We start from the raw sequence: 8,874 nt of genomic DNA on the forward strand, positions 1-8,874 counted from the left end.
TCTGCTCTGTTGCTCGCCCACTGGATGTCCTCGGGGAAGTGACTCAGCATCTCTGAGCCCACCAGGGTCTGAAAGACCATGTGTGGATGGCACTGTCTGGGTGGGCCTTCTGGGCTTTTCAGCAGTTTGTCACAGACTCTCAAAGCTGGCCACCACCCGGCTCCTTAAGAAAAGAGAAAACAAGGCCCAGAGATGGGCAGAGCTGGCTCAGAGGCACACAGCCGGTGTGGCAAGCCAGAGCCCAGGCCTGGAAGGCTGGAGGTATGCAGTCTGTGTGCCACTGGAGGGCCAAGTGGATCCGTCTGGAAGGATGCAAGATGCTGCTCCCCACGGCCAAAGGGACCTGAGCAGGCCCTAGTGCGCGGACAGTTCTCGCGGCCACTTGGGGCCTGTCTCCCCAGGAAGGAAGCTACACGCTAGGCCTGGCCTTCCCCACCTGGCCAAACCCAGTCCTGCCCGAAGGCTCATTCCGTGTCCCTCTCAGAGCACGTGAACTTCAGGTCCCTCAAACCATCTGGCTCAGGAGGGAGTGGGGCCCCCCTTGCTGCCCCCCTACTTGCCCTGGGGTCCCCTCTCTGTAGGCTGGTGCATCGCGGTGCCCAGCACCCAGCAGGCATCAAGACTGCAGAAGCCTGGGTGGCTCAGTGGGTTAAGCCTCTGCCTTCGGCTCAGGTCATGATCTCAGGGACCTAGGATTGAGTCCCGCATCCGGCTTTCTGCTCAGCGGGGAGCCTGCTTCCCCTTCTCTCTCTGCCTGCCTCTCTGCCTACTTGTGATCTGTCTGTCAAATGAATAAATAAAATCTTAAAAAAAAAAGAAAGAAAGAAAGACTGCAGAAGTAGATGGAAAGTTCTAAGTGTGTAGCTTTGTCATCTGCCCTGTTGGGGACATAGGGAAGACCACTGTGAGAGTGGCCTTGGGTAAGTCGCTCGCCTACGAAGTCACAGAGCAGAAACACTGGGCCTGCCCGGACGGAGCACAGGATGGCCACGTGCTGGTGACCTTGGGCCTTACACACTGTGTCCCTGTGGCATGAAAGCCAGAATACATCTTCTTCATCCCAGGCTTGCGGAGGGGGCTAAGAGGGGAGGGGCTCTCCAGCCTTGCAGCCACCTCCTGGGTGGTTCCCTGCTGGGCCAGCTCCAGGAGGCCTAGGAGGGGAGCGCTGGAAAAAAACCCTTTCTGCCTGCCCCCCCTCTGCACCCCCCCAGCATGTGTGTAACGTGTGTGAATTCACAAGAAAAATCGATGTCTCTCACTGGTCCTCATGCTCGTCACACACAGAGCAGGTCCCTTGAGGGGTGGATGGTGGGGAAGAGAGAGCCAGTGACCCCGCTGCCTTCTCCCTCTGCCCTTCCGCATTGTTTTTCCACCAGAGAATACCCATATGACATGTGGGTGAGGAGCGGGCAAGGGAAAGGGGAGGGGAGTGAGCGAAAGACTTGGAACGAGAGGCCACCCAAATCTCCAAATCACCAGTAAAGATAAAATGATGCTCGGGATACCTGGGTGGCTCAGTTGGTTAAGTGTCCGATTCTTGGTTTCTGCTCAGGTTTTGATCTCGGGGTCACAAGTTCAAGCCTCACATTGGGCTCCACAGGAGGCTCCTTAAAAAAAAAAAAATAATAAGATGCTCAACATCACCGGTCAATGGGAAATGCAAATTAAAACCACACTGAGGGGCGCCTGGGTGGCTCAGTGGGTTAAAGCCTCTGCCTTCCGCTCGGGTCATGATCTCAGGGTCCTGGGATCGAGCCCCACATCGGACCCTGTGCTCAGCAGGGAGCCTGCTTCCCTCTCTCTCTGGCTGCTTCTCTGCCTGCTTGTGATCTGTCAAATAAATAAAGAAAATCTTTAAAAATAAAATAAAATTTAAAAACATAAAATAAAACCACACTGAGATGTAGCCTCATCCCTGCAGTGGGATGGCGTCCCCAGAGGATTGGCGTCCCCAGTGCTGCTGGGGACAAGCAGCCGCTAGAAGATTGCGGGACTGGAATTTCCACAACCACCTTGGAAACTGTTCACAGGGCCCTGAAAATACAACCTGGCCATTCCACTCCTAGGTATTTATCCAAGAAAAAGGAGTCTGTGTGTCCCCCAGAAGACATGAGCAGGAATGTTTGTACATATTCACGTATAATATAGAGTCACATAATACGTATTTATCAATGCCCCGAATGCACATGAGAACTAGGGACAGACAAACGAACTGTGGCGCCTTCATGCCCGGGAATGGGCTACCGGTGGGCTCCAGACTGTCAGTCTCAAAAACACCGTGTCAAAAGGAAGAAGCCAGATGCAGAAGTAGATGCCACGTGATTCAGTGTTCACAGAGTTTACAGACAGGGGTGGGAGGTGGTGCTGAAGTCAGGTTGGTCGCTGCCCTTTGGGAAGTGGTGACTGAAAAGAGCATGAGGGAGCCTCTAGGAGTTGAAAATGTCTCTTGGTCTGGGTGCTGGGTGTAAGTATTCGGGAGGGGGGCAATTCATGCAGCTACGCACTAAGGATGTGTGCACTTTCCCAAGAGGGGAGTATTTTGGGAATGTGGCCCACCCCTGCCAGCCTCATCTCACATGCCAGACATGTAGGCCTCTTGTCCTCAGAGCTCCAAACTCCTGCCTGCCTCAGGGCCTTTGCACTTGCCCTTCTCCCTGTCTATAATGGACCCTGCTCCCCAGGCACACCCTATTTGCTTCTTTACTTCCTGCTTATACTTTTTTTTTTTAGAGATTTTATTTATTGGGGCGCCTGGGTGGCTCAGTGGGTTAAAGCCTCTGCTTTTGGCTCCGGTCATAATCCCAGGGTCCTGGGATCGAGTCCCACATCAGGCTCTCTGCTCAGTGGGGAACCTGCTTCCCCCTCTCTCTCTGCCTGCCTCTGTGCCTACTTGTGATCTCTGTCTGTCAAATAAATAAATAAAATCTTTTTTTTTTAAAGATTTCATTTATTTATTTGACAGAGAGAGAGATCACAAGTAGGCAGAGAGGCAGGCAGAGAGGTGGGGGGGAGCAGGATCCCCACTGAGCAGAGTCTGAGGCAGGGCTCGATCCCAGGCCCCTGAGATCATAGCCTGAGCCAAAGGCAGAGGCTTAACCCACTGAGCCACCCAAGCACCCCTACAGTCTGCTTATCCTTTAGGTCTCATTGTAAATGTCACCTCTTCCAGGAAGTCCTTCCTGACTCCTAGCCAAGGGCAGGGCTCTTAGGCCTCCCACATTTCTTTGTCATGTTCATCACAACTGATAATTAATATAGGTTTGCTTTCTCCCTCCATGCTCCATAGGCAGGGAGCATATCTGTTTTGGTCACTGCAGGATCCCTAGCACATTGTTATGGCTATTGAAGTTTTCAGCTCCCATCTGTGGACGGACAGACGGAAGGAAGGAAGGAAGGATCGATCCAGTTCTCTACAGAAGAGACAGAGGCTGCCTTGAGGGTGTGAGCATCCTGTCCCAGGAGGGTGTGGTGTCCCAGGACTGCCAAAGCTGATGAGGAATAGGCCTAGGGAGGAGGGGGCTGGCCACCCGAGGGCTCACACCTTCCAGAGGATGTTGGCAGGAGGGGAGTAGAGGTGTCATAGGAAGTCTGTGCTGTAGCTGACTCACCCGGCCTCTGATAACACTCACGGGTCAGACTCCAGCCTCGCGCTCCAGAAGTCCCCCGGGGAAACAAGTGTCTGATATCCTGACTGTGCGCGGGGCTGCCTGGCAAGACTTTCCAGGGGAGGGGTCTTTTTGGCTGGGCTTTGAAGTTTGAATAGGAGACAGTTAGGGAGGTCTTGATAGATGGGGAAGTTGGGAGAGCTGAAAACATCTGCCGTGCTCGGTGCTTTGGAAAGTGAGTCTGTAGAAACCTTAGCTGGGAGCCAACACCCCGTAGGGTTCAAGAAGGCCCCCAGCTGAGAAAGAGCCCAACTGAGTGAAGGGGGTTGGGGCAAGCACGGGTTGCCCAAGCGGCCCTGCCTGCCTCTCTATGCCCTGTTCCTCCCAGGACACAGTTTGGGGGAAAGGAGGTCAGAGGGGGCTGTCGGTCTCTACCCCTTTGTGAGGAACGTACTGGGCCTTGAACTGGGGTTCCGTCGTACAGATGGGGAGACTGAGGTGGGCGTGGACAGAGCCTAGACTCACATGCCTGGGTGAAGCTTGGGTTCGGGAGCCCGCAAGGGCTGGGCAATCTGCACACGCAAGTTCACTGGGCCAGCCTCTAGGACCAAGCCCTGGGAACCAGAACCTGAACCAGGCCTTCCAAGTGACAGCTGCCAGGCCTCTGGGCCTCCTCCCCGTCTTGCTGGTCCCAGGTGCCTTCCTCACCTTATCAAGCTCAGTCTGGCCCAGAGAAGGACAGCCAGGGGCAAGACACCACACAGCAAGAACGTAGCTCTGGGACTCAGATGACACCCGTCTTCTCAGAGAACTAACCTAAACTCAGGAGCTGGGACTTGGTTCTGCACGGGCAATGGGAGCTATAGAGGGTGTAGGAGCAAGAGAGGGGTAGGGCCAAGTGTAGTGCTTCAGCAGAAAGTTCCACACTAAGAAAGGACCCGGGAGGGCTCCGACACAAAGTCTGTAGCCTCGGATTTCAGATTTCTCTCTGCGCCCAGCTGAGTAGATGTTGGGACTAGAAATATAAGAGTTCCAAGAACAATTATGATAATAGTAACGCCAATGATAACCTGTGGGTCTATTCACTTTTTTAAAAAAGATTTTATTTATTTCTTTGACACAGAGAGAGAAAGAGAGAGATCACAAGTAGGCAGAGAGGTGGAGGAAGCAGGCTCCCCACGGAGCAGAGAGGCCAACACAGGGCTCCATCCCAGGACCCTGAAATCATGACCTGAGCTGAAGGCAGAGGCTTAACCCACTGAGCCACCCAGGCGCCCCGGGTCTGTTCACTTTTCTGACACCCTACATTTCGCTTTCACCCCTGTGGCAATCCCAAGAGGTGGGCAGGGCTGCTTTCATGATACTGTTGTTGTTTTTTTAAAGATTAATTGATTTGAGAAGGAGCAGAGGGAGAGAGAGAATTTCAACCAGACTCCGTGCTCACGCTCAAGACCTTGAGATTACTGCCTGAGCCACAACCAGGAGTCGGAACCTTAACCAACTGAGCCGCCCAGGAGCCCCTCATTATACTCTTATAGCTGTTGGTGTCAAAGCCCACTGTGGAGGCTGGAGCCCTGCCTGTTGCATGCATAGTTCCCTCCCTTTTGCACGGGGCCTTGCTCACCAGGATGAGGTGAGGAGGTGAGCCCCTAGCTGCGACCCACTGTTCCTTCACAACCAGATGCTCTCGGCACCAGCCCTCTGGGGGGTCAGGCCCTGTCCTGCTCACTCCTGTCAGCTGCTGCAGGAGACCGGGGCTGTGGTCCGGGGCTCCCCAAATCCAGGTGAGGCCCAGAGGGGTGAAGGGACATGGCCAAGGTCACACCCACGGAAGAAGGTTGGTGAGCTGGGGCACATCTGCCTTCCCTGTGATCCTGGGCAAGTCACTTTACCTGGAAGAACCTTGATCTCTCTGTTAAGATAGGGGTGTGGGGGGACGCCTGGGTGGCTCAGTTGGTTAAGCGGCTGCCTTCGGCTCAGGTCATGATCCCAGTGTCCTGGGATCGAGTCCCACATCGGGCTCCTTGCTCAGCAGGAAGCCTGCTTCTCCCTCTGCCTCTGCCTGCCACTCTGCCTGTGCTCACTCTCTCTGACAAAAAAAAAAAAAGAAGAAGAAGATAGGGGTGTGGGGCACCTGGGCAGCTCAGTGGGTTAAACACTCGACTCTTGATCTCAGTTTGTTTGGGTCTTGAGGTCAAACCCCACAGTGGGCTCCATGCCCAGAAATTATGTTAAAAAAAAAAATGTAAGGGGCTCCTGGGCAGCTCGGTCAGTGAAACGTCTGCCTTCTGCTCAGGTCATTGTCCCAGGGTCTTGGGATTGAGCCCCACATCAGGCTCCCTGCTCAATTAGGAGTCTGCTTCTCCCTCTCTGTTTGCCCCTCTCCCGGGTACTGCGCACACACTCTCTCTCCCTCTCTCAAATAGATGACTAAAATCTTTTTTTTTTTTTTTTAAAGATTTTATTTATTTATTTGACAGAGAGAAATTACAAGTATACTGAGAGGCAGGCAGAGAGAGAGAGAGAAGGAAGCAGGCTCCCTGCTGAGCAGAGAGCCCGATGCGGGACTCGATCCCAGGACCCTGAGATCATGACCTGAGCCGAAGGCAGCGGCTTAACCCACTGAGCCACCCAGGCGCCCATAGATGACTAAAATCTTTAAAATAAAATATAGGGGCGCCTGGGTGGCTCAATGGGTTAAGCCTCTGCCTCCAGCTCAGGTCATGATGTCAGGGTCCTGGGATCAAGCCCCATATCAGGATCTCTGCTCAGCAGGGAGCCTGCTCCCCCCCAACTCTGCCTGCTTGTGATCTCTGTCTGTCAAATAAATAAATAAAATCTTTAAAAAAAAATACAATACAGGGGCGCCTGGGTGGCTCAGTGGGTTAAGCCGCTGCCTTCGGCTCAGGTCATGATCTCAGGGTCCTGGGATCGAGCCCCGCATCGGGCTCTCTGCTCAGCAGGGAGCCTGCTTCCCTCTCTCTCTCTGCCTGCCTCTCCATCTACTTGTGATTTCTCTCTGTAAAATAAATAAATAAATAAAATCTTTTAAAAAAAAATAGAATACAATACAATACAATTGACCTTCTCTCAAAAAAAAATTTTTTTTAATAAAATAGGGGTGAAAATTTCATGCGGCTGCCAGAGGATGGCGTTGAGTGGTTAGAACAGTGCCACGTGGGGCCTGGCTGGCTCAGCCGGTAGAGAATGGGACTCTTGATCTCGGGGTTGTGAGTTCAAGCCCCACATTGGGTACAGAGATTGCATAAATAACGAAAAAAAAAAACCACTTTAAAAGAAAAGTGCCCAGGGACGCCTGGGTGGCTCAGTTGGTTAAGTAGCTGCCTTCGGCTCAGGTCATGATCCCGGCGTCCTGGGATCGAGTCCCACGTCGGGCTCCTTGCTCCGCGGGGAGCCTGCTTCTCCCTCTGACTCTGCCTGCCACTCTGTCTGCCTGTGCTCACTCTCGCTCTCTCTCTCTGACTAAATAAATAAAATCTTAAAAAAAAAAAAAAAGTGTCCAATGGAAGTGCTGGGCTGGAAAACGTTCATTCCTGTCTCCAGGGAAGAACTGGGGACCAGTGGCTTCTTTATGGCACCTGCCCAAGGGGGTCTGCTTTGAGGAGGGAGCAGGGAGAAGGGTGCCCATGGATCAGTTGACCGACTGAGCTTCCTGACCTTGCCTTTTGCCTACTCCCAGGGGCCGCCTGAGCAGAGGGCAGAGAGCAAAGGGCGAAGGCTAGAGCCTGGCCTCTCCCTGTCCTCCTGGGGCCACTCATAGACATTATCTGGGCTTAATCATGACAGCCGCCTTTCCCTGAGGGTGTGCTGGGTGTGGTGCCAGCCTTCCAGCTCAGCGTCTCTGAGCAGCCCCCTCACCTGCCCTCAGCATCACCTGCACTTAGGAAGGGCGGAGCCAGGAGTCACGGGGTCAGGTCTGGCACGCTCCCCCCACCCAGAGGAGGGAGTGACCCTGCAGGTGCCTGAGCCTCCCAGGGGAGCTGGACCAGAGTCCCCACCCTCTGCCTCCCAGTCATCTGACACTCAGCTCCACAGGCCTTGGCAACTCTCTTTGAGGCCTGGGAATTTCCGGGGGACTCAGGAGAATGACGATCTGTCCCAGGTCACTCATGGGGGCCCCTTTGGGTGCACCTGGGCCAGCGTTCCCAGCGTCTGGGGTCCTATGGTGGGGGATTCCCATGGTCCAGGGCTGAAAAGCAGAACCTGTGGAGCACTCTGGGCCCTGCCGTCTCTGGGTCTCGGTGTGCTCATCCCTATTATTTAGCCCAGTGGCCTGAGACCAGAGCTCCAGGGTCCCAGGGGGAACTCCGGACCACCCAGATGGCTGAAATACCGAGGTCTCAGAATCCTACAGCGCATCCACGCCGTCCTGCCAAGTGGCCAGGGCTGGATGACAGGACAGGTGAGGGTAAAGGAGAACTTTCTCTGTCCAGAATCTGGGTCCCGACCTCAGGCTGCAAGACAGAGCCCCAGACACTCCCAGGTTGGGGGGGCGGGCGGGGGGAAGAGTCTGGGTCTAAGCAAATCAGAGTGGGAAGGGCCCATCTGGACACCCCAGGTAGGCAACTGCCTGGGTCCCCAACCATCCTTCCAGCCTGGGGCTGGCTTGGCCTGTTTGGGGGGTCCCCGTCGTCACTGCCTCTACCCAGGGCTCGCGCGCTGAGGGGTGGGGTGGGGTGCTATTATCTGGCGCTGCCAGGCCCGCGCGGCTCGCGCTCACGTGGCCGCGGCTGCGCGCCTCCCTCGTCTCCGGACCGAGTCTCGCGCGGACAGATAAGCCCCGCGTTCGCAGAGCGTGTCCAGCGCCGGCCGGAGCTGCCCGCGGGCCCCCTGCCCGCCCTCCCCCATCCCCGGCCGGCCCGGCCCACTTGGCCCAACTTCCTCTCCATAAAAGGCGAGGTTTGGGAGCGCCCGGGGAGGGGGCGTTGGACTCACGTGCCTGGCCGCGGAGCTTGGCCTGGGCCGCCCCCCACGTCCTCCTGCACCCGGGGGCTGGGCTGCCTGGGCTGCCGTGGGCGGCTGGGGGGGTGGGCTCACGGCGGGGGCGGGGTTTCCCCCAAATCCCCGCCTCGCGCTTGCCCCGGGAAGCCCCCAGACCACCATCCCGACCGCGCTCTCCTCCTCCCGACCCGCCTGAACGCCATGGACTTTGTCCCCACTTCGCGTTTGAACAACCTGAGGCCCACAGCCAAGCGGGTCCGAGGAGCGCGGGGTTGGGCATCTGGGAACATCAGGAACGACCATCGTG

Source organism: Mustela erminea, chromosome 20 (assembly GCF_009829155.1).
Source record: "Mustela erminea isolate mMusErm1 chromosome 20, mMusErm1.Pri, whole genome shotgun sequence".
Classification (NCBI taxonomy): Eukaryota; Metazoa; Chordata; class Mammalia; order Carnivora; family Mustelidae; genus Mustela; species Mustela erminea.